Source organism: Sciurus carolinensis, chromosome 9 (genome assembly GCF_902686445.1).
Source record: "Sciurus carolinensis chromosome 9, mSciCar1.2, whole genome shotgun sequence".
NCBI classification, from domain to species: domain Eukaryota; kingdom Metazoa; phylum Chordata; class Mammalia; order Rodentia; family Sciuridae; genus Sciurus; species Sciurus carolinensis.
In genome coordinates, this window is record NC_062221.1 from 73,681,144 (window position 1) to 73,707,911 (window position 26,768).

Below are 26,768 nucleotides of genomic sequence, written 5' to 3' on the forward strand. Positions count from 1 at the left end.
GGGACATGATAAGGGGCATTTAAAAGCAAATCTTTGATCCACTGAGAGTGATTTTACTTTTCACAAATTTATTTCAAAATTTTCTACTTAATGACCAAATCTTGTTATATTTTCCTCTTCTCCAGTAGAACTATAGCAAGATGGATTCTTTTGGTTTCTCCTGTCCCTGAATGATGAATTTACTTGTGTTGGCAACACCAGCTGTATATGCATTCAATTCAGTTCATTTATTCATTCAACAAATATTTGTGAAGTGTCCAAAATGTTCGAGGCACTGTGAAAACAGCCTTGAACAGTACAAACAAATCCTCTCCTCTTGTGGGGCTGCCTTTGGATGGAGGAGACAGACAGTAACAAGGTAAAAATAAATACATATACGTGTGTGTGTGAAAATCACACAGACAGGTGGATGGTACTGGGGAAGCTGAGGCAGAAGGATCACAAATTTGAGACCAGCCTCGGCAACTTAACAAGACCTTGTCTCCAACATGAAAAATAGTAAAAAGGGATGTGGCTCAGTGGTAGAGCTGCCCTGGGGTCAATAAATACCCAATAAATACCCATGTGTGGTGGTATATACCTATAATCCCAGCAATCTGGAAGGTTGAGGCAGGAGGATCACAAGTTCACAGACAACCTAGGCAATTTAGGAAAGCCCTACTTCAAAATAAAATAATAATAAAGAGAAGCATATGCAAGATAAACAAAATATGAGATGGTGACAAGCTCTCGAGAGAAGACTATAGCAGGAATAAGTGTGTGGGTGAGGCAGGGGAAGAGAAAGAGGATGTTGCTATTTAAATGGGGAGGCGAAGTCCCTTTAAATATTAAATAGTGGGAGCTTCACTAAGAAGGTGACAGAGACTCTGAAGTGCCAGAACATAGGAGGCAGAGGGGACAGCAGATGCAAATGCAAAACCTCAGCTGTGTTCTGAATCCCTGCTGAGTGCTTAGCATCATGTCAGATGAACTTAAACACCAGCCTCTGAACAGCAGGATCTTGCAGAGGAAAGAACACATCTGCACCCAAAACAATAGGCAGTTAACTGCCAAGTGCTAAATTGGGCAGATCAGATCACTGAAAAACTTCTCCTCCTTAGTTAAACTGGAACAACCATTGTCCTTCGAAACACTCCTGGCATACCCCGACCTCCTGGGCTCTGACTGTGCCACCACCCAGGCTAGAATGCTCTTCCTACATTTCTGCATTGGATTTTATACAACCTTAGTCAGGTGTGGTGGTGCATGCCTGTTACCCGAGCTACTTGGGAACCCGAGGCAGGAAGATCACAAGTTTGAGGCCAGCCTGGACAACTTAGCAAGTCGTGTATCAAATTAAAAAGGGCTGGGGGTACAGCTCAGTGGTAGAACTCTCCTGGGTTTAATCCCAGTATTGGGGGGCGGGATTTTGTACACAACCTTGAAGCCCACCCAAACTTGTCCTCTTTCATGAAGCTCTTCCTGACCACCCAGCATACAGTATTTCCTTTTTCTAATTCTACACATTAGGAGGCCTACTCCCGACCTAAAGAACTAGAACCCAAATTTCAAAAAGATCTACAGGGGATCCAAAGTGTACAATGAGGTCTGAAAAACAGTGCTGTTTCTTCAAATGTGGCCATCTATTGTAAAGCCCTGGGGAGCTTTTCAAAATTCCAACACCTTGTTCCACTTCTGAGATTCCAATTTAATCAGTATGAGTGTGAGCTGGGTAACAGGACTTTTTCAAAATTTCCCAGGTGATTCTAACAGGCAAGCACACTGAAAATTACTAGTAGCTCCCCTCTCTTTTCCTTCAAATCCTTCTCCCTGTTCTTTCTGCCCTAGCTGTCCAACAGCCTGTCTTTAAGCCACGTCTTTTTTTCCCCTTGAGGTGGATTCTTAGGTCTCTAGCACCAGAAGTTGGCACTCCCTTCACCCTTCCTCTCCTGGCTCAAGGCTCTCGGCTCAGCTTCATCAAGGCCTTCACAGAATGAAGGACTGCAGCAGGGACAGAGAGAGGAGGTGAACTGGAGCAGACTCCCCACTCAGCACGTGGCCTATAAAAAGGCCTTGGGCAAGCCGCTTAAATACCGTCTCTGTAAAGGGGCAACAACAGTATCTCTCCAGTCTGTCTCGTGGAGTCACAGGGTCTTGAGAAGATGAACAGAGATCACATGTGAAAGCATTTTTAAAATAGTAGAGTACTAATGAGCATGAAAGCTGGAATGGATTCCTGTCCAGTAGTCCTAAGGTACTCATTTCAAACTTAAAAGTTTTTTATTTCTCTTAGTTCCCAAATCCAAGCCAGACTTTTAAGCAAAATTTATCTTAGCATCCAAAAGGAAGGACTATTGCATGTGTAGCGTCTGTATTAACATGTGATTCAACAGTCACAATTTGATGCTCCCTCCGTTACTAGATGACAGCAATTTTGTGACTTGAGGATATTTTAATTATATGCTAACCAACGAGGCTTAATTTAAGAAAGTCCACACTACGCCACTACCAAAGTGACGAGTAGTAATTATATACCCACACGACCTCATTTTCATCTTTTAAGGAAAAGTATAGCATCTTCATTTAGTCATTCTGTTGATCTGCAAACTGAAAGACTGAATGACCCTGGCATTGTCAAAATAGGTTCTCAGTTTTACTAAAAAGAGTAGTCCATTAAAAGTCCTGCTCAAAGTGGGCATGGTGGTACCCACCTGTAATCCCAGCAACTTGGGATGTTCAGGTAGGACAATTGAAAGTTTGAGGCCAGCCTCAGCAACTTAGCAAGACCCTGTCTCAAAATTAAAAAAAATAAAATAAAATAAAAAAGATTGGGGAAGTAACTGAGTGGTAAAGTACCCCTGAGTTCAAACTCCAGTAACACAAAATAAAGTCATGCTCAATGCTAAATACCAGAAATTAAGGATAGATACAACTGTGTTGCCTTAATCTAGACCAAGGAATTGAGAAAATAAAGAAAGTTTCCTCTGCCCATACATTTTTTTTTTCCTTCATCTAGCCTTAAAATTTCTTTGAGGCTCTTGTTCTGGCAGGTTTTTATTGATTTTTAAATAACAGACACAAATGTCCTTGGGAGGGGCAACAAGAACTCGATGTTGAAAGGAACAACTATACTCATCTTTTGGATTCCACAGATCAGGTTTAAAAGATTTGGGGAATCCACATAGAATGGCTATTTTAATTTTTCTGAGAAAGGACATCAACCAATAGCAATGACAGCTATTGTCATTTAATAAGAGAATGGGCAGTTCAAAATAAATAAAGCTATGAAAAACACAGTCTCCACATAAAGGATTGTCCTTCTCAGGAAAGGACGATTCTAACTTTAAAACTGTGATAATATAACTGGGTAAGTATATTACATGGCCCTACCTTTCCTATGGGTCTGCATTTGTGAGCTACTATTCTAGAGGACTAGGAGTTAAAGTGAGCTGACAATGTTTGGGACCTGGAGATCAGGTGGGGGCCAAAATAAGAGTATATTCTAAAAAGTGGGAAGAAAGAAGAGAGGAAAGAGCTATTAATTTTGACTAGGATTGCATGCAGATACTGATAACTGAATGTTAGGATACTGGGCTTTAAGGGAATTTCATCCCTTATCATTAAGCAGGGATGACAGGAGTCCCACCTATGGTAACTGAAGAAAGAAATCTCACAGTGGCAGAGTCCTTGGGCTAACTTTTCTCTTTCAGCCTGACTGTATCCTCTGTCTCTGAGGGGATCCTCCTCCCATTTCACAGGAGGGAAAGGGGAGGAGGAGAGGAAATGTGGACACTGTGTCAACAGCTTGAACATAAACTAGAAATGCAACTTAGATGCAAGGAAGGGAGACAGTAATCTTACTATAGGTGAAGACTTACAATCAAAGGAAGCCCTGCCTACTTTTTAAATGACATGAGCCACAAAAGTATAATGTTTTATACACAAAAGTGACGAAATATTTGTTGTTAAAAGATGATGTCCATTTTGCCTTGAAAACCTGAAGTTCAGAGGAGCTGCCCAAGACCACCCAGGGCCTAGCCCCCAGCCCCAGCTCCCAGGGCCACCCACCTTGGGCGTTCCCTTTGGCTTCCCTCTCTCAGTTCACACTCTGCCCTGTGGAGCAATGAAAACAATATCCTTAGGTCATGAAGTGTCCCCCCTCTTTCTTTCTTTGCTGTTACCAGACAGGTTTCCCCTTTCCTGGATGTGGTAAACAAAAACGAAAGCAAAATAAAATAAAATTTAAAAACCAACACTTTTGCGGCACCTCCTTCCTTCTTGCTAAGGCGGGGCCAGGCCTGCACCCCAGCCCTGGGCTTGAGAGGCAGACCCAGCGCGGGTGTCCTGGGTGCAGGAGGCCGGCGCTGAGGTGGGCTGCAGGCAGGGCCTCTGGCTGCCCCAGGGCTTCCCCACTGCCCGGACCCAGGCGCTGTGTTGCGATGCCGGCTCCGCCAGCCTCGAGCACCGCGCCACAGGCGCCGAGTGACTCACACGTCCCCGAGGGCGTGCCGGGAAGCGGCCGCGACGCGCGGGGGCGTGAGGGCTTTCCCACCGCCGCAGAATGTGTGTCCCTAATGCCGAGAAGGGGATCAGAAACCCGCGGGCCGAGTGCGCTAGAGGAAGTCCTAGCGCGGGGCAGAAACCAGCTCGCTTTTCTTTTAAACCGGCCCAGAGGGAACGTGGCATTGACGTTGTCAAAGCTAAACGTGGCCTCCCTTGGGCTCCGAAGGGGCGAGCGCGCAGCTAGACCCCAGGGCAGGTTAAGGAAGTGTCCTGTTGTCCCCAACCGGGCCATGGGTCTGGGAACGGGAATTGCAGGAATGAGTGGAGAGTGCGCAGGGGCCGGGCATTCGGCGGGCCCCTTCTCCTGCCTCACCGCCGACACGGAGCCTCGCAGGCTGACCTGAAGCCAGTCCACCAGCAAACGACAAGAGGAGCTGGCTAAGGACGGCCTCTGAGCAGAGAGGGCTTTTGAGAGGAATGGGGTGAAATGAAGGCTCGGCCAAAGAACCCCCGCCCACCTCCCCTTCCCAGCCAGCCGTTTCTCCATCAGAGATTCCTTTGTCTTCCACGCTGGCCTCTCGACACCCTTCCAGGAGGCTGGGGTGGGAGACCGCTAGGCAGAATTGTAGGAGTGGGAACAAAGACGGGCCGTGGGTGGAGGCCTGCTGGGGCTTTGCAGGCATGGCTCACACACACCCGTCAGGGCACAGCCTCGCCGTGGGAGGGAAGGGCCACCAGGAGGAATGGGGCGAAAGCTCCTATCAGGCAGGGCAAGTTCATAAACAAAACCTTGGCACTGAAAGAGGAGGTAAAGATGAAGGGCATGGTACAGCAGTTGTCCCTGTCTCCATTTTGCATTATTTTCATTTGTCTCCACCATAAATGTATTTGTAAAGACAAAAGTCAAAGTTCCAGTCTCTGGTGCCAGTTCCCTAAACCCGACTCCCCTCTTTGCTTTGCCAGTCTGCTTATCTTAATTAATAATTATCATCCCCCTCCCCTTTTTTTCATGTTAGTTTGAGTTGCTTCACCCCAACCAATAGAGTCCTGACCAATAATACACCTTTTAATCCAGTGATTTTACTTTCTGGAAACCACTCCAAAGAATATAAATAAAAGAGTCATATGCCTCAAAATATTCACTGTGGTCTGTCTTATGATATTAGAGGAATTATAAATATAAATGTCTAATAACAGAGGGGTCAATAAACTGGTACATTTGTATGAGAAAAACATGACAGGGCCTTAAGGCTTTATACATAAGATTTGATAACAAATATAGATTGAGGTTATAATAGTAAATAAGAAAGTGAGATACAAAATTATATATTATATTAAATATAATTACAATGTGTAGAAAATACATATAGGAAAAAACCCTGGAAGGAAATTTACCAAAACATTACATCTTTGAGTGATAGAATTACACCCAAATGTTTTTCCTCTCTGACATATAGTTTCCAGTTTATCTATATTAAGGATAAGCATGTATTATTAATTGAAATATTGAAACACTGATTTTAAAATTTGTACATAAAAAAATAACTGCTGAATAGGAAGCCACCTGGCCTGGATAAAAGGAAGAAAGAAAAGGTACTTGAATAATTTTTCCATAAACTGGACAATTTTCTATAAAAAAAAAAAAGGTACCTGGAAGTTAAAGGGGATGAATAAATTTTTATATGTTCAAGTTATGAATGAAAGGGAAGGGCATACCAGAGTAGGCTAGAGGAGGAAAAAATATCTGCGCTATAGAATACACAAAAAAAGGAAATGAGATGGAAGCTGATTCCCAATTGACAAGGACATGCTGATTCATGGGTGGAAAGGAAGAAGATTGGAATGGAACTTTTAATGGCAAAGGAAAGAACACATTCATAAACATGAATTTAAGGAGGTAAGGGTGTAAAGGGTAAGATAACAGTATCATGAAAAGATTTTTTTTTCTTTTTTTGTGGTACTGGTGATAGAACCCAGGGCCTTGTGCATGCTTGGTAAGCACTGTGCCACTGAGCTACATCTCTAGTAGCTCATTTTATTTTGAGACAGGTTCTTCTTAAGTTGCCCAAGCTGGCTTCAGACTTGTGATCCTCCTGCCTCAGTCTCTTAAGTGCTAGGATTTACAGGCCTGACCAAAAAACCGATCTCCACAATAAGTGTATTGTATTTATCAGGAGAATATTTACTAATCTTCAGAATAAGTGTGCAAAATGAATTGAACATGTTCACATTTGGCCTGAGGTTGTTGATATTAAGGTTTTTATCCCAACCTCAGCAAGACGGTGATTATGTTCACTGGGGGTTGGAAGAGGTCTGACAATCATGTGGACCCCACCTTTGGGGCCTATTCTTCCTCTGCAGGGAGAGAAGAGAAGATGAGGAAAGCTTCATGTCTGCATGCTTGGTGCCCCTGAAGATCCTCAGGAGCAGCAGAGAACATATACTAATTAACAGTCTTGTATGAGGATCCAGTAGAGTGGAGAACATAGCAGAATCCTCTGAGTAACCTAACATTACAACTGTACTTTGAGCAATGGATGGAGTGTGAACAGTGCTGAGGATCTGTGTCATGTTAAAAGGCAAAGATCTTGTTCTGGGATTGAAATCTAGGATTCTCTGGATGGTGCATATAAATTTTACCAAGCCAACTATGGAGACCTCTCTGTCTGGGCTTATGGAAGTCTCTGTGGTTCCAATTTCCCTCTCTTGATCTTACCCCTGCCAGGGGAAATGCCTTGCTGACCTCACCTTTTGCTGATATCACCAGATGTGGGCTTTGTATTCACTTTCCCTCCCCCACCTATTGAAAGTTGTATCCTTTCACAGGTGATCAAGTGGACCTTCCTAGATTCATGGCCTTCTAACAACACTCTAGATCTCCAATGCCATCTCCTTCCAGTCTCCCCAACCTCACCACCCCTTTGTTCCAATCACTGGAAGAGATTACAGGGGGAAGGGAAAGCCACCCACGTTTTTTTTTTAATTAAAAAAAAATTGATACTAGTGAACCCAGGGACATTTAACTACTGAGCCGCATCCCCAGCCCTTTTTATATTTTATTTGGAGACAGGATCTCAGTAAGTTGCCTATGGCCTCACTAAGTTGCTAAGTCTGGCTTTGAACTTGCCATCCTCCTGCCTCAGCCTACTGAACTGCTGGGATTACAGGCATGCACCACTGTTCCTGGCCCACACAGGGTTCTTTTCAAGCTTTTGAGCCAGGAGACAGGATGTGTCAGCACTAGGAAAAATGTTAGGCTTTTTACTAATACTTATTGGTTAAATGAAGATAAAGGAGTACAATGTTTGGGTTGGCTATGACTGTGTTGGTGCCAAGATGGAGGACGGGAACTGTCTTGTTTGATATTCTACAATTCAGAATGCAGAGAAATGTTATCCTCTTCAGATGTCTTATGCTACAATACGCAGTGATTTCTTAATACCTTATTTCCACCAAAATCCAAGAAGGTAGCAGACAAATCATCTTATGTAAAAATTATAATAGTAGAACAAAACGCATTTAAATTTACTTTTCCTAAAATTATAACACCAACATAAGTATTTCTATGACACTCAAACTCACAAAATAGAAATTTCTGACCTCTTCGTGAAAGAAAGGAAGAAAAAGAAAGAAAGAAAGAAAGAAAAAAAGAAAGAAAGAAAGAAAGAAAAATACACCACAACCAACTCTTTTAAGACTACTTTTTAAAAATATGTGATGAAATCCAGAAGGGGCTTTTATCTCATAACACCCATACCAGAAGATTAATCTCTGTGGTTGGCGGCTCGTTCTGATTGGGAATATGTTTGAGCCCAGCTTTGGAATCCTCTCCCTTCAGAACATCTGCTCCACAGTTGTTAATGTTTGTTTGGTATTGCCCAAAAGAAGGCAGCAGAAGGGAAGAATTCTTAACAATGAGTCCCAAGATAGATTAGACCAGCAGCGGTGCTTATTTTGAAAAGGCATTTTTTGGGAGCAATCTGACCTGTACGTGAAAAAAAATGCACAGGTCGTCGGACCAAGAGATGGATGTCCATCTAATGCTGGAATGTAGTTTAGCTTGTTTTCACCACTTCTCAAATTTTTCCCAGAAATATTTGAATTATTACTGCATTCCACACTAGCAGAACTTAGTTTTTTAATTTTTAGAGATATGAACGTCTAACTCAAAACTAATTCTGAGAGAGATTTTTACAGTATTCTAATAGAAGTATGCAAGAGTAAAAACATTCCTAGCTATCTTAAAGAGAAAGTCTAAGTAAAACATGTAACTGTGGTCTATCATTTGTAAATTTCTATACCAGTCAAGAAGAGAACTGTCAATTCTTTAGGTTCCATGAAACTGGACTAAACTACTTGATAAGTAAGTAAAATATCTCCTACTTTCCTAAAATGAGGTTCAAGACAAATCAAGTACTTCTTACTCCTGCATTTGTGGAGTTAAAAAGTTATATAGAAGGCAAAAATCAAGTTATTGTATGTTTCCAGGAGAGATTAGTAAACAGTTCTTCTGTCAACAGTATTATCTTTAAGTTATTCTTACCACACAGAGTTCTAATGGGGGCAATGTATTACGATTCTGAATTTTCACTTAGTGAAAAACCATTGCGACCTAGCTCTTGAAACTCTGTAGAAACAGCTGGGTTTAGGTTCAAAGCTCCAAAATTAAATTGAAAGAGGGAAAGACCCTAATCCCTCAGACCATCTGTTCAAAGAAAATGAAGGAAATGACAATAGAACTTTCTGCTGGTAATAGTAGTACCCTCCCAACTGAAACCTGCAAGCTCCTTTCCCCTGCACACTTTCAACTGGTCCTCTCAACACCCTAATATCAAGCAAATATTTTTATCCTCATGTTAAGATAAAGAAACCGAGGCTTAGAGAGGAATCTTACTCCATGTCACACCAATCATCATTATAAAGGGCAGGACTTCCACCTAACTGACCACTTCAAAAATCCTAAGGTTTTATTGTACTCTTCTGTATCAGCTTCCAATCCTCCTTATTCCTTCCTAACCTCCTTCCTTTCTCTTCTTCTTTCCTTTCCTCCTGCATTAACTGGGATGCATCTGTAATGGCAGATGTTTCTAATGTTCACATAAGAAAAACTTTTATCCACGATGGCAGGAAGGCTAACTATTCATAGAAATCTAGAGCATTGGCATTAATGTCAGCTCTATGGTTCAGCCTTATTTCTTTCCTGTTTCTATTGAAAACAAAATCTTTATTATATAAAGCATAAACCAGCACATTATAGATCAGTGCTGACCAGTTTTTGCCAGATAACTGTGTGTGTATATGCTGCAAGGTTTTTTTTTTTTTTTTGTGAAATGTCTTACCCAAAACAAACCACATGCACTGCCCAGGGGAAGTGTTCTAGGTAAGTCCAAGGGTGACAAGATCTCAGAAAGGAAGTATTGGTGAGGCCAGGAGGAAGAAAGGCACGAGGGAACGGGAGGTGCGTGGTTAGGCAGACAAAAAATTTTGCTGATTTGAAGAATCAAGCAGCAGTGGTTTTCAAACTTGTCTTTCCGAAGCATAAACTTCTTTATTCAGATTAATGTCATCCAAAGCATAAAACCAACAGCACTGAAGGGGAACCCTAATGCTCCCCCTCCAAGGCCTCTCTAGTGGCCCCAGCTATGAGAATAGCATAGCACAGCATTAAGGTTATTGGTACTTAAATATCCCTTAAAATAATCGGGCAAAACCAATTTCTTAGTATTAAAATATGAGCCCCACAGCAAGTGTTTTGCCAAGGGCCCCTAACTCAAGGCCACTCTAATGCAGGGATTTCAGAGAGAAGAGGCAGCTAGCAGTGATTCCTATCCTTCCTAGAAACCTGATTACTTATCTTCAGAGCTGAGTTTACCTTAAGTAGAAGAGCTTTGAAAATAGGTTTGGCTTCTTAACCAAACTGCTGGGGCTTATTGGATTGCTGTGGGCTGTGTTCAGTTTATTCAGACATAGGATAACATTTCTAAACAGAGAAAATTATTCTTAAAAACTTCCCTCTGTGCTGTACTGACAAACTGATATAATCAATATTCCTTTAACTATTCACTATTTTCAAAGCACAGTATTTTTTGTGCCTATTATCTTTTCAGATCCCTACCCCATGAGACAAGCTGGGATAGATATCCTTATCCCATTTCAGAGATAAGGAAATGGAGGCTGAGAAATATGAAAAGACTCCCTCAAGGTCACATGACTAATATATAGGATTTCTGAATCCTGTCCAGAGCTTTAAACATGCATGATATGTGCACAGACCTTACATCCAATGCAATAGTAAATAAAGGTCACATATTTGGGGTTACCAGTTCTCTGCCCTTGGGGAACATCAGTGACCTCATAATATAGCAGATCTAATAATTACCTGTCTCATCTACTTCAGAGGATTTTGAAGAACAAATGAGATGGTTTGGTAAAGTACACACTAAGGGTCAGTATGTACTCCTTCATCTTTTACCTCAATATTTTGGCAGGTTCCCTGTCCTATTAACTTGGACCTCATTTTTACAAACCAAATAAAATTCGTTTCACACTCTCTGTTGGTATAGTGAAAGTCTTGCCAAAGTCAGCAGCTGGCCATTGGCCAGAGCAGCCAGCTGGCCATGCTTTTTGCACAATCTCAAACCAAAGCTCTTTTCTTGCCATGTCAGAGATTTGAGGATGCACTGCCAAAGGTTTCAAAGGCTTCTTTACCCGGAGTCCCAAGTCTGTAAGCACTGAGGATCTGGCTGATGCTTAGGAAGGACCTCAAGGGAGTACACAGGAGGGAAGCCGGGTCTCTGTGGGGTCATCACAAGTCAGGGTCTTGTCTTCTCCCTGGCATAATAGGAACTTGAATTTGCCAAGTTCACTGAGGGGGACCTGTTTTCTTCAGCTAAATTCAAAGGGGATGATTTTGTAGGGTCAGATGGCAATTTAATAGTTTTTCAAAAATAGGAGTTCAAAATCAGGTTTGGACTTTTTATAGATGGGGGCCTTGTTGAGGAGACCAAGTTGCAGATGACAAATTTGTTTGATGAGAACAAAATCAGAGTAAAGAATGTTGGACTAATTAAGGGAATATGCATGCTTCGATAAAATGAAAAATTCTTGTTTCTTTAAAGTATAAACATTATACATGTTCCTTATTACAAAAAGAAATTCAGACATCACAGAAACACATTAGTATATGCAGAAGAAAGAAAAAAGCATCTATTCAGAGGAAGTTATTGTTAATGTTTATGAATTGATCCTTTCAGGCTTCCTTATATATTTAGTTAAAATGGAATTATACTGTACAGGCAGTTCTATGAACTTTTTTAACTTAATGTGTTCTCAAACATCTTTCTATGCCCTTAAATGTATGCATTTATTTATTTTAAAATATGGAAATCTTCACACATTTACAGGGGGCCATGCTAATCTTTTCTGTATTGTTCCAATTTTAGTATATGTGCTGTTACAGTGACCACTATGTCATCCTTGTAACTAGTTGTATACAAGGATATTCTTCTCAAGCTGTGAGGGAGTCTTACAAATCCTCCTCCCTCCTTCCCTCTCAGGGATCCCTGATGCTGCATGATTCTCAGAAACTCATTTACCTGTTATTTCTGGCCAAAAAGAATAGGCAGCCAGAAAACACCACCCGCCAGCTGCATCTTCTCAGGCAAATGACTTTACCCTCCAGGGCCTCAGGTTCACCATGGTTTAAATAAGAAGTTTGGATAGAGATTTTCTAATATTCTTTCATCTCTAAAATGACATACCAGCTTCTAGTTCATTTATCTCTGTGTTTGCCTTGGCACTGGATAATCCTGGCCCTGTGTGAAAGGGGGCCCCATGGGGAGCCCCAGCTGTGCACCTGGATGATGCACTTGAAGCCCTGAAGAAACTTTGCTGATAGCAGATGGTTGAAGCTGGCAGGGCTGGGGGAGGCACAAGGGGGTGTAGAAGGGTTATATTAGTGAGAGCAGCCCTCCGGACTTCCTGCCAATATGGCAGTGGGTGAGGTCTATAAGGAGGCATCAAACTCACAGCATACTTGACAACTTTTGGGGCCTTTTAGCCTCTGTAAGTCCAAGTGTCTAAACTTCAGGATAATTATGGAATTTGTTTTTTTTTGTTTTATAGCCCTCTTGCACATATTATCTCATCTAATTTGTGATCCTTATATTTAGATGAAGAAATCAAGATTCAGAGAGTGTGTTGATTTGCCTAGGACCACACGACAATTATTTGCAGAATGAAGCCTCAACTTAAGGTTCATCAGTGGTTTTTTCTCGCACTTTCACAGTTTCTGCAGTGGTGCACATAAATACATGACAGAAGCACACACACATGCAAAATGTTCATATAGAATGCACTCCCCACCCTGTGTCATCACAGACCTGAGACTGTATGACCCTTCCCTGGACTCAGTGTTTCATTCAACAGATAGTTGTAACCATTTTACTAGGCACTGGTGATAAAATGATGAAGTAGGATGCATGGTTCCTGACCTGACCTAGGATTATCTAGAATCTAGGATAAGGTAGGGATGGAATGGAGGGATGGGTGTTGCAGTCAGCGTGATAAGCGTAGGGCTGGAGGAGGGTAGAGCAAAACAGAGCAACAGAAAGGGCACTTAACCCTTCCTCAGAGGGAGAAGGGAAAGCAGCCTGCAGGAAGGAGAGGTATCTGAGTGTGAAGCCAGTACACCCTTCACACTCATTGTAAAAACCTACCAATATAACTATTTTCTGTTGGTATGAATAGAGTACATTTGTCTTTCCTCATGCATGCTAGGAAGTCATTGAAAGGTTTAACGAATGACACTGGTGACAAGTTCTTATTAAGGCATTTTCCTTTTGCTAACTGTAAGAATTTACCAACATTTACCAACTATTTTCTGATTCTACCTTAAGGTATATTCTGGCTGTTGTTTTTGCAGAGATAGAGATATTCAGCTTAGTATACTTCTCCAGTTTAGGCCACCATCTCCGTTTCACCTGCTTTTGCTACCCTGCCTGGTCCCTCTGGTCTGTGCCAGGTTGGTCTGGATAACCACTGTGATCAAGATGCCATGAACATGCCAGTATGTGGGCCAAATAGCTTCTAACTGTATGTGGCTCTCAGCCTCTACCTTAACCCAGGGCCTAGACCTCAGCCAACAGAATATCAATTGCCTAGGAAACATCTCATCGATACTGGAACACAAATGTAAACTGTAATTAGAAATATGTGAGCTAGCAAATTCTACTCTCACAATAAGCAAAGGAAAGCACTATTAATATTCAATAAGTTATAGATAATAGAAATTACTAATGAGTGATATATGGCTCATATAACATAGTAAATAAAAAATCAGTTTATCAATATTTAGACAGTAAGAGAAGTATTGAGGGAACTTGTAAAAAGAGAATGTTTCATAATAAAGAAATGGTTAAATACATTATTATATATATATAGGTATGTGTGTGTGTTATATACATATATATAAAGCACACAGTGCTGAGGATCGAGTCCAGGCCCTCCTGTATACTAGGCAAGCACTCTACTGCTAAGCTACATCCCTAGCCCCTGTACTATGGTAGTTTTATTAAAAGCATGTATATTTTCTTGTATATATCCAAAATATCTATGGAAAGATTTCCAAGAAAATTAGTAGTAATTTCTTCTGGAGAGAGGAACAGAAAGGCTGGTGTCAGGGATGTGAGGGAGATTTTTAAACTACACTTTTTAGCATCTCTCATATTTTCAACCACAGGAATGTAAGAGATGATTTAAAATGTCAGACTAACACTTTAAAAAAAAAATCTATTCAGCCATGCAGTTAAAAGGAATAAGAAAGTTATAATTACAAAAACAGCTAGTTCTTCGAGATCTATTGTTTGAAGACAGTGTCACAAAACATGTGTGATATAACTTTATTTACTCACTGTGTATTTTTTTAGTGTATGCACAGAGGCAGGTCTTTGCTGTCCAATGCAGTAGCCAGTAGCCACAAGCAACTATGTACATTCAACTTAATTAAAATGAAGAGTTCAGTTCCTCAGTGGTACCCACCACATCAAGGGCTCATTAGATAGCACCTACCGAGCATATTTCCATCACTGGAAGTTCTACTGGACAGAACTGGTCTAGAAGAATCAGCCCTGACAGATAATTGACAAGTGGAGCCATCACAAAATGAGATGGGACTTCACATTTTACAAATCTCCATAGTGTTTGATTTTTATTTTATAGTTACTTTTGTAATTTTACAAGAGAAAAAGGATAAAGTTGCATATTTTATTATTTTTTTCTTGACTCTTGATATTCTTCTCAGTAGCCACAGGAGTCATGGCAAAGAGTGGCCAGGAGAGTTGAATTAGTTTTGTGTTATTGATGATGGTTGAGGCAGGCTAACCTTGTAAAGAACAAGCATGTGTACACTTGTGAAAGTTGAAGGGCATGGCACAGACATAGGCTCAGCTCTGGTGGGGACCTTACAGCTTGGTGGAAGAAGTTTGTCTAGGAGCAAGAGATCAAATCACATAGAGGAACAGGAAGCCAGAGCACCCCAGGGCAAGTCCCAGCTGATGTAAGGACTTGCTGCTAGGCCCCACCTCTTAAGCAACCCATCACTTCACAGTGTGTTCTCTCTGAAGAACAGGCCTCTGGGGGACACTTAAGCTATATCCATACCATAGCAGGAGCCACTCTGGTAAGGGAGTGATGAAGATGAGTACTGTCCAGAATGAACACAGGTCTAGGAAGAGCCTGTCAGACCATGGTGTCCCTCATACCTCAGCTTGCTCCCTTCTGGCCTGTTTTTCAGTCATATGGGAGAAGGAAAAAACAAAACAAAACAGTTTAAGGGTGGGTTGGCTACGGAAGGTAAAGGTTGAATTATTTTTAGTTCTTTGCATTCTGGAATCTGGTGAAGCCAGGGAAGGCAGTGGACTCAAAGGCCTACCTCCAAGGGATCCCAAGGTCTCCCAAGAGACAGTGACCTGGGAGGGTAGGACACTGCTCCAAGGTGGGGACAGCCATCCTGGTAGAATAGGAGCATAGAAGGCCAAGTTCAAATGTGACCGTAGAGCACAACTGATGAGAACAGCGGATCTGATACCTGCTCTGTGGTTTCTCAAATTGAAGGAAAGACAGATGAAGAGAAAGCTGGAAGAAAGAGATCAGATGCACTAGAAGCTTGACCAGGAGGCAGGTGAAAAGGAACATTATAGTTTTTCACCTCCAATAAACCTTGGATTTGAAATATTGAACATCCTCCTGGTTATCATTCACAAGACAGAGTGAAATGAAATTTCCTAAGATTATAAATAAATGAAACATATTTTGAAAGTCTGGTTTACAGTTGCTCTGGGCACCTCAATTTCCCTCCACCTGAAGAAGTTTATTCCTTGACCCAGTTTCAGTTTTTTTCTCAACAGCAATAATAAGAACAGAAAGAAAAAGAAAAAAAGGACACGATATCCTTAAATGTAGCTCTTTTGAGATTTCTCTTCCTTTATCTATCTGGAATTTCAATGGACACATTTGTCTTCACCAACCTTTTCCCTGAAAGATTTTTTTTTTTTTTTTGAGACAGGGTTTCAGTAAGTTGCTCAGGGTCTACCTAAGTTGTTAAGGCTGGCTTTGAACTTCAGATCCTCCTGCCTCAGCCTCCCCAGTTGCTGGGATTACAGGTATACACCACTGTACCTGGCTTCCCTGAAAGATTTTAAAGGGTCATTCAACAGCCATATGTTCCCATAAATATAACCCAGGCTTGTAGGCACCTTCACCCTTGTTCTCTTCTGAGAATGTTGATCCTGCCACACTGTTTTATACCTCTACACCTGTGTGTGTTGCTGTTCCCTCTGCCTGGAATGTCTTCTCTTCAGGAAGAGGCCATTTGCCTTCTACTTATAAGATTCAACTCCTCTGAATCAGAATTGATGTCATCTACTTCCTATTGTGGTTGGTGTGAGAATTGGTTGAGGATGTATTCATCTCTTGCATGGGATTGTGATTCCCCCACAAGATCAGAAAATGCCTGTTTATCCCTGTGTCCCAGCGGATCCTGTGTCTTAGTAGATGTTGGTGGCTTCTGATGACCATCTCATGCTGCACTCCCACAATCACCACGCTATTCCCTTTGCTCAAGTTAATGATACCAAGCCAGTCACATGCTGCAGGAGAAAAAAAACTACAGTAGGTTGAGTAATGCTCTCCTCCCCCAAAGAGGTTTACATCCTTATTCCTGGAATCTGTGAATGCTACCATATATGGTAAAAGGATTTTTGCAGATGTGATCAAGTTAAAGATCTTGAGATGGAGGATTACCTTGGATCATTTAAATAGCCCTGTTGAAATCACAGGGTCTTTCTAAGTGAGGAGATCAGAGATCAAAGGGAAGAAGGCAATGGGAGAATAGAAGCCAAGAGAAGAAAGGTGATGGGGTGGATGGCCATGAGTGGAGGCATAGGGCAGTCTTTAGAAGCTGGTCCCTTCTGGAACTGGCCCTGCAGACACTAGTACACAGAGAATTATTTCAGTCTTTAAGGAGCAGATTTTCTTTCTACTCAAGGGAGGAAACAATTTAGGAAACAGTGGTTAGAGGCGAGAGGTAATGAAGGTCTGACTAGTGTAGAATCACTGGGAATGGGGCTAAGTGACCATCTGGGGGATTTACTGGCATTACATGTACAGGTGTGTTGGAGTTGAAGGCAGAGAGTGGGGAGTCTAGGCTCCCTCAGAATTCTTCCATTTGGTCAACTTTCTGCCTTGTTGGATTCCAACACCCCACAAGCCCATCCACTTCATCTGAGTGTCTTTCCTAATTCTCTTTACTGCTTTAAAAATCCCATTTTTTTCAGTTAACTCCAATTTAGTGTTGGGAAGAAGAAGCTTGTTTGACTAATTCCTTCTAATATAAAACCAATGAATAGTGCCTCTAATCTTCCCAGGTGTGTGAGCATTTACAACAAAGCACTATCTAATTCAAAGGGCCCTTGCTCTAACTGGTAGGTCTCTAAACCCTGTCACCAAGGCAAGAACTCCCTGAGGGTTGAATCCCTTGGTTAAGAATGTTTTCTAGGATCCAGATCTTCTTTCTTGCACACCAGCAGGTGACCCTGTAATGTTCTCTCATCATCCTGGGCTATTCTTCTGGAAGCCCTTCAGGTCAAGTCAGTTTGTTCTTTGACCACTTAGGACTGAGCCTGGGCTCCTTGTGTGGCAGGGCACTCAGTTACCCACTGTTATGGCTTGTTCTCTGGTTGCCTCCCAGGTGAGGGCCTCCTCTGCTTGACTACAGTGCAAGTCAGGAAGGGATCATGGAGTGAGATGGAACAAGACAGGGCTTGGTGAACCTTGATTGTAAGCATGAGTTATTGTAGTCTTAGGTACATCACTTTACCTCTCTACGGCTGTATTTTCCCATCTGAAAAATAGAAGCAATAATAACTGCTTCCTATCACAATACCTGACTTCAAAACACACTATCAAGTTATTATAGCCCAAAACAGTGTATTTGTCATAAAAACAAGACACATAGAATGTGGAACAGAATATAGGTTCCAGAAATAAATCCACATATTTATAGCCAACTGATTTTCAATAAAGGCACCAAGAACATACACTGAAGCAAGGACAGTCTTTTCACTAAATAGTACTGGGAAAACTGGATATCCAAATGCATAAGGATGAAACTAGATCCCCATCTCTCGCCATATACATAAACCAACTCAAAATGGATCAAAGACGCTGGGTGTGTTGGTGCATGCCTGTAATCCCAGAGTCTGGGGAGGCTGAAGCAGGAGGATTGCAAGCTCAAAGCCAGCTTGAGCAATTTAGCAAGGCCCTAAGCAACTTAGCAAGGCTCTATCTCAAAACAAAAAATAAAATAAAGGACTGGGGATGTTGCTCAGTAGTGAAATGCTCCTGGGTTCAATCACTGGTACCAAAAAAACAAAACAAAACAAAACAAAATGGATCAGAGACTTAAATATAAGACCCCAAATTATGAAACTCTAGTTTGAAACAACTAGTATGAAACAACTCTAGAAAACATAGGGGAAATGCTTCAGAACATTGATCTGAGTAAAGATTTCTGGGATAGGACCCAAAAGACAGGCAACTAAAGTAAAAACTGACAAATGGGATTACATCAAACTATAAAACAACTGCTCAGCAAAGTAAACAATCAACATTGTGGACTGAGAACCTACAGAATGGGAGAAAACATGTGCAAACTATTCAGCTGAAAAGGGACTAATATTCAGAGTATACAAGGTGCTCCAAAAACTCAACAGCAAAACAAAACAAATAATCTGATTAAACATGAGCAAGTTGGGAGTGATGGTGCACACTTGTAATCCCAGTGACTCTGGAGGCTGACACAGGAGAATGCCAAGTTTGAGGACAGCCTGGGCAACCTAGCAGGACCCTATCTCAAAATAAAAATAAAATATTAAAATAAAAAGGGCTGGCGATGTAGCTCTCTTGGTGGTAGAGTACCTCTTGGTGGGAAAAGTCAAATGATCTGAATTGATGTTTCTCAAAAGAAGTTGTGCAAGTAGCCAAAAGGATATGAAAAATGCTCAACTTCACTAATCATCAGGGAAATGCAAATCAAAACCACAATGAGATATATCATCTCACCCTAGAGATGATAATGGAATGGCTATTATCAAATGGACAAAAATTAACAAATGCTGGTGAGAATGCAGAGCAAGGGGAACTCACACTGTTGATGGGAATGTAAATTAGTACAGCCACAATGGAAAACAGTACAGAGTTTCCTCAAAGTACTAGAGATAAAATTACTTTCTGACACAGCAATTCCACTACTACGTATAAATCCAAAGGAAAGCAAATCAAAGAGGTGTCTGCAGTACCATGTTTACTGAAACACTATTCAAAATAGCTAAGATGTAGTAATGACCTAAATGTCACCAACAAATAAATGGATAAGAAAATGAGGTACATACACACTGGAATACTATTTACCCATAAAAAGAAAATCCTGTCATTTGTGGTAACATGAATGAGCTTGAAGGATTATGTTAAGTGAACTGTGTCAGGCATGGAAGACAGATGCTGTATAATCTCATATGTGAAAGCTATAAAAGGTGATCTCATAGAAGTGGAGAGTAGAGTGGTGTTTACCAGAGGCTGTGAGGGCTGGGGTTGGAGAGAGGATGGTTAAAGGGGTGCAGTTAGTGAGAAGGAATGACTTCTAATGTTCAGTAGCACAGTAGGGTCACCATGGTTGATGACAATTAATTATATATTTCAAAAGAACTAACAGAGAGGACTTTGAATGTTTGAAACACAAAGAAATAAATGTTTGGGGTGATAGATATGCCAGCAACCCTGATCTGATTGTGACACATTGTAGGCATGTGTTGAAATGTTGCACTGTACCTCAAAAATATGTAAAATTATTATGTGTCAGTTAAAAAAATAATACCTGCCTCCTAAGGCTGTTGTTAAAGACATGTGAGTTAACATTTGTACAAGGCTTGGCAGGAGGCAGATTCTCAATAAGAGCATGGTTCCAGCACTTCTGTGGCTCCCTCAGTAGCCACAGAGCTGAACACGTAATACCAATAGATGGCCCTTTACAGTGTGCAATCTACAAACTTCGTTCAGAACAATGACTTGTTCTCCACAGACCCAGACCTTTCGGGTTCTTGGTTTGTCTATTTTGTTTCCAGGAGTTCAAAATGGAATTTAAAGAATATTTCTAGCCTCCTTTTTTTGAGGGATGGTGGTGGTACCAAGAATTGAACCCAGGGTCTTGCACACGGTAGGCAAGTGCTCTATCACTGAGCTACGCTAGGAGTATTTCTGATAGGGTACCAAACTGGATTAAAATAACATAATCACCAAGTCTCTGGATTGGGGAAGACCTGAAAGATCTGCAAGTACCGCAATCCACCTAGTGCCATACCTTTCTGGAAGGAGGTAAGGAAAATAATGCCCTTCAGAGACATCCACACCTTAATCCCCGAACCCTGTGAATATGTTACTTTCTCTGCAAAGGAACTTTGGAGGCAGATGTGATTTGGTTAAGGATCTTGAGATGGGGCTAGTATACTGGTGGTGGGCCAAATCTAATCACATGGGTCCTTAAAAGCCTTTCCCAGCTGGGCTAAGTGGGAGATGTGACTTGGGGAGAACAGTAGGAATCGTGCAGGCTTTGAAGCTGGAGGAAGGGGGGCCTCAAGCCAAGGAATGCAGGTGGCTTCTCAAAGTTGGGAAAGATATGGAAATTTTTTCCTAAGCCTGTAGGAAAGAACAGTCCCCTGCTGGCACCTTGACTTTGGTGAGATCTGTGTTGGACTTCTAATTCACAGAACTGTAAGATTTGTTTTGTTGGAAGCTAAGACGTTTGAGATGACTCGTTACAACAGCAAGAAGAAGCTAACACAGGGGGGCAACAAACGCAAAAGCCCAGAGAGGCCAGCATGGTCGAGTCCCTACTTGCTTACTATAGTAAACATTCTCAGCAATGGCACTTGTCATCTGTAGCATTTTACAACCTGTCACTATTCTGATCACCTTCCTGAATGTACTTCTGTGTACAAGCTTCCACCTTAAAATGGAGCATGGAGAAAAAATGTAACACTCTATTTCATATATGTAATGTAACCCCCAGAAGAGTGCAGAATGGATCTGTTGATCTGTCCCCTCTGTTTCTGTTTGCACAGCCCAGGACAGAGCATGGTTTGCAGGTATCACACTTAGATTTCCTCTCAAGCCAGAGTAATCTCATTCAGTCCACCTTCAATCGTAGGGCAAATAGCCAGGCTTATATGAAATGGCCTCTGCCCAGGTCTCACACTGTTCTGTCAAAGATGAAAATAGGTTCATTTTTTAGATTTGAAACGCTTCTGAAATACAGATGGAAACTAGAAGGATAGATGGCTGTCACTACAGTTATAGCCATTTACAATGGCCCTCCTTCCTTTTTTTTAGATTCTTTTCTTTTTCTGATGACTAAAAACATGTAAATTTAGAAAGTTTGCCACAGTCCCAACCCAGACATATTTATCAACAGATAAGAATCTTAAAACTAGCTTTTTTTTTTAATCCATCCAATCAAAGAAAACAAATAACTTTGTGTACATAAGAGAGAAGAAAGGGGAGGAGGAGGAGTTTGGGGGGAAGGCCCTGGGAACACAGAGGGGCCCTGGAACACTTGCTCTCAGCTCCCTCCACTTCCCCATCTGTGGCACAACTCAAGAACCACATTCCCAGTAAAGAGACTGAAGCAGGATAAGATTTCCAGTCACCAAGGAAAAGATAACCACAGTTAACACTTACGGGAAGTTGTCTAAACCCCAGCAGTGCACTAGCTCCCTCCATCCGCACAATGACCCCAGGTGGTAGGTCCCATTGTCATCACAACCCCACCTTACCGATGAGGAAACTGAGGCACAGAGAGGTCTGGTAACTTGTGCATGGTCGTAGACCTAGCATGTGGGATTTGAACCCAAGCAGTCTATCAGCAAAAACCTACCCTGCTTCTCAGAGAGGTTAACTGACATCACTATACTGCATGTATTAAGGCAGGAATGCAAACTCACAGACTTATTTATTATTTCCCCCCAAATAAGAAGGGAAAGAGAGGGGCTCTATCAAAAATACAGCAAATTAAGACATCCTATTCCCATAATAATTCTAGAAGATTTTTTTCTGATTTAAAAAGTAAAAGTCCATGTTCACTGTTGACACGTGGAGCAATATAAAAAGGTACAGTGAGGAAAACAAAGTCATGTGGCTTTAGAGAACTGCTTCTTTCTGACCTAAGACCAGGTATCTCCCAGTGAGATCAGCAGTCCAAGGATGCCATTATCTAGCCCGCAGCACATCTTTAAAATGTGCCCTTCCACCCAGACTTACGAAAGCGGAATCTCTGAGGGACTGGACCTCAGAATCCTCACAGGCAGCTGCACTTCACAGCGAGCAGCCCCATAAGCTGTAGCCCATTCAACAGTCACATGTTCCCATGGTCCCAGACACTGCAGGACCTTTGAAAAAACCCTTTCAAAACTTCTATTAGGTGTTCATTTTGTTTTAAGGAGTCCAAAATGCAATTTAAGAAGTATTTCCAAGAGTACAATAAATCTGACTAATATTTAATTTTTAAATTTAAAAGTAAGAATTATATTTGTAGTCATTCTAATACCCAGTAACATTTGAGAATATTTGCCCAAAGCTTAAAGAGTGGTCCAGGATTCTTGGGCCCAGAATTCAAACCCAAACTGTCTTCAGAGATCCCCTCCCTTCCATTTTGAAACCAAATTGTCTTTAGGGGCAGCAATGACAAGGGACTGTGGAAACCAGGCCCCATTTGAAAGTCAAGATTCAGATGGGGGAACACAGGCCTCTTGCAGATTACAAAATGGGTGTATTCTCCTGACCTTCAGCGACAGGCTCTGTGCCCAGGCCAGCTACAGAGTTCATGCAGCTGCACAGGACTCCCAAGCAGGGTTTATGTCCTCAGTTCTGAGTCTGATTCAGAGACTTGCATTTCACTTTGCTTTTCTGGAAAGCAAAATAGCTGCTCTCCATCGATCCCAGGCCCATGCTCTAGCTGTTTTGTCAAATGTCAAAGGATTTCCCAAATATGGACCCAAAGAAGCATGTGCACTTTGAAGGATACAATGAAGCTTAAATAGCTAAAACTTATTAAAAAGAAAGTCAACAATTGACGCCAAAAGCGTGCATCCCTAACAGAACAGCAAGACAAAAGCCAGAAAGAGGAACAAAAATATGCATTGTAGGGGAGGGGCTGGCAGGGAGGTGTAGATTTATATGGAAGAGTTGACATCATTGTTTCCCAATAATACTCAACATGCAGGAAACAGATGGGAAAGAAGTGGTGGAAGGGGCTACTTATGGTAACAGGGCATGCTCTCTGTTTCCAATGCTGCCATTTGGAACCTAAATGTTTTCCTTTCAAAAACTAGGGTTGAGTACTCTATTGCCCTAAGTTTTATTAAAGTCTACCAAATCCTACTGAACTTATCACCCTGGCAACTCACAGCAAAATGAAGCTCTGCATATCAGACTTTGTTTTACGGAATGCTTAGCCAGAGCAACTTTGGTCCAGAGCAGCCAATTCCATGGAAAAGGAATTGAACATCAGATAGACATTTGAGTCCTGCTTCTCCCACTTCCTGGCTGGGAGACATCTGGTAAGTTACTTAACCTCTCTGAGTTGGTCCTCATTTGTAAAATGGGGGGAAAAAACCAGAACTTTCCACACAAGCAAAGGGAAGAGGTTGAAGTTGGACATTTATTCCATACAGCTAGATATAATCAAGAAACAAAATTAGGGAGATCAGTTAGCATATTTTAAAAAGCTTTTCCTTTTAAACGAATATCTTATTCTTCTGTGCTGGGGCAGGACACAGACACTGACACAACCAGCCAAACCAGTGGCCATTCTTGTTATTATCAGCTGCTCTGCCCTCTCCCGAGGGTAGGTTTACTCCTGTCACTGAAAACAGGCTTCTTTCATACCAGCCAGTTGCAGGGTCTTCTGCAACTCCAGTTTGGCTACAGTCAATCATCCTCAGTTCCCTTTTCCCCCTTAAGGGTCTTCTCCCCTAGGATGCAGGAGGAAATGACCAATTCCAAGCATCAGGCAGAAAGAACCATATGGCTTCTAGAAATTGACCGCCTATCTCCCCACACCTGTCATTCCTCAGTCAGACGATGCTGGCTTTATCATTTTACTGATTTCCCCCACTACAAACAACCTGCTCTGATGCCTGCACTTCCTCTGGAACCCTTGTTTCATTCTTCTGGGTATTTTTAAAGTTATTTTTATCACATCATGAACCTTCTAGGCCAAGAGCAACTTCACTGTAAACCCAACAGGATCTAATGCATTAGAGTCCATTACATGCCTGCTGCCTCAAATTGACAGTCTCATACAAGATAGTTTCTAATTAAAAATATAAAGACCCAGGGAAAGAAATATGCACACACACTTTATTTCAATGGCCTTTCACCAAAGCTACAGATTTTACTTATGGTTTGCCAGAATCCTAACTTACATGTTAAACTATTTTTTAGCATCTGTCACAGAGTTGTGCTCCACTTTTGGGGGAAGGGAGACATTCACCCTCTCCCTCTAGAAGGTGATGGGGAGGGGGACCGTCAAAGACATTCTGGGCCAGCATCAGGCCATGGGTGTGGTAGCAGGGCCTGGCAAGCATCAGTCAAGCTTGAACTAGAACAAAGAGTGCCTGAGACTCAATCCCAGAGACTCAGTTGGTTCTGGGGACCAGCCAAGAATGTGGTTCATACCAAGGAGTGACTGTTGAGGCACTAGGAGAAAGCAATGTTTCTGGAGAGTTCTGGGCAGATCCTGAGTTGGTTTCTATTCAGGAGTAGCTGTAAACCCCATGGGACCATTAAATCTTGGATTCCTGATAACAAGGCACATTGGCAAGGTCCCTATCCTGAGTTTCCTAGAAGGGCTCTGACACTGGTTTCCTGAAGGAGGAAGGAGGGTCAATCAATCAACTGCTGAGGATCTGCCACAGGCTCACCCTGAAGATACAATGAGCTGCTGGGTGCCACCTGCCTTCCATGGAGCTTGCCATCTACTTTCATACACAAAGCCAGTTAGAGAACAGAACAGCAAGCAGAATGGAGATCAAATGTTGCTAACCCTCAGGCCCTGGGTGTTCCCGAGGGAAGGAGAACTGTGCTGCAGGGGGCAGGGAGGGACCTAGGAGGAAGTGGAAGTCCAGACAGACTTGAAAACTTGTGGCACACATAGGTGTACATGCACATAAAGCACCATGCAGGGGACAAAGTGCTATGCAAATGTCAATTGTCACTATGACTTCTGTTGGTCTAGGATAGGGGAAAACAAAGCAAAGGGAGAAAAACCTCTTATAGGTTTTTTGAGGGGCCAAAATAATAAATTCCAAATTATGAAATATGCTATTCTGGGAGATGAAATTTCTGCCTACAACTGTAGCCTTGGGACTCAGACACATCTGGATTGAAATCCTGCCTCTCCTATCACCATCTTGGCAAATCACTTAACTTCTTGGACCTCAGTTTTCTCCCCTGTAAAAAAAGGATTAAAATGACCAATGATTAAAGATGTCAGAAATATGACTCTGTATGTGTAAAATGAACTGGTACATGGAAAACAACAAAGATAATCACTCTCACCACCAATAAAAATACCACCAAGGTCTGATTTGGGACTCAGCCTCCACTTCTGGTTCCCTCTGTCCTCCAGCAGACCACCCCTTTCTCTTCTTCCCTTCCACTGTCCAGCAACCTGATGGTCTCATGTTTTTCTATCAAAACTTGCTTGGAGGAGAAAAAAAAATCTAGTACCAGTATTTATTCTCCTCTGAATTACAGGCAGCCTTTTTCCTCCTAAGCTTTTTTCATTTTAAGTGTTAGCTAAAATTACAGCCTGGGGGGCGGGGGGGGGGGATTAGAGGGACAGGGAGTGTAGTTCCAGCAGGCTGTGACCCTATCTCCACTAGTACCTGAGGTCAGCCCTTTGAGGGAGAAACACCAAGAGCAGTTCAATCCAAGTACAGCCTTTGCACTGGAGCATGGGGAGAAACAGCTTAGAGAACTGGGTGGGATATGTCCCTTAAGCAAAAAGACAATCAATCTGAAGGATGGGGATAATTGAGGAACTGCTGCATTTGGCTTAAATACATGACATGGTGGTGGTGGGGTGTGCAGCTCCATGTTCCTGGGCATCAAGATTGGTCTGAAGGAAAAAGTGTGCTGGGAGGAAATGGGAGTCCTGATATTCAGAAGCCAGTCTGGGTAGGCAGCTCAGATTGAGTAATCTATTCTGGAAGGGGTGAGCAATCAGAAGCCCCAACCAGATGGTTGTATCACTATTTTGTTTCAGAAATATTTAGCTACAATGTCTAGAGGCGCAGGGTATGTTGGCTAACGGTTCTCATGCCCACACTGAGTTTTGGAACTTTCAGTCTCACCCCCTTCTTCCACCCACTGCTGCAAAGCCACACACACAGCCGGAAAATCCCAGGAAATCTTTCTGCAGTGAGGGGATTCCTATGAACAGTCCCCAGCAAGTGCTTCAGAACTATCTGGATCATTTTCTGGAACTCAGAATGTTTTTGCTTCCCAACAGAAAATGTTTCCAGGCTAGCCTACAGATGAATGGGGCAGGGGGGACATAAAAAGAATGCACCAAAAACTACAGCTCTGATGGCACTGGAGAATTCGTCAGCCACTTCCAGCACCATCTCTGGGAAAATGGACTTCTACTTTGAACGCCTTTCCCTCTCTCTGCC

The 26,768-nt window shown here is 42.1% G+C and overlaps 1 protein-coding gene and 1 pseudogene across 1 annotated transcript in view; both read right to left on the reverse strand.

Annotated features, from left to right (window-relative positions):
• Positions 1–26,768, reverse strand: part of Arhgap31 (Rho GTPase activating protein 31) — a 104,237-nt gene that overhangs the window by 71,041 nt on the left and 6,428 nt on the right. The gene's annotated exons all lie outside the window — the stretch shown is intronic.
• On the reverse strand, positions 11,856–11,948 carry LOC124993825 (uncharacterized; annotated as a pseudogene).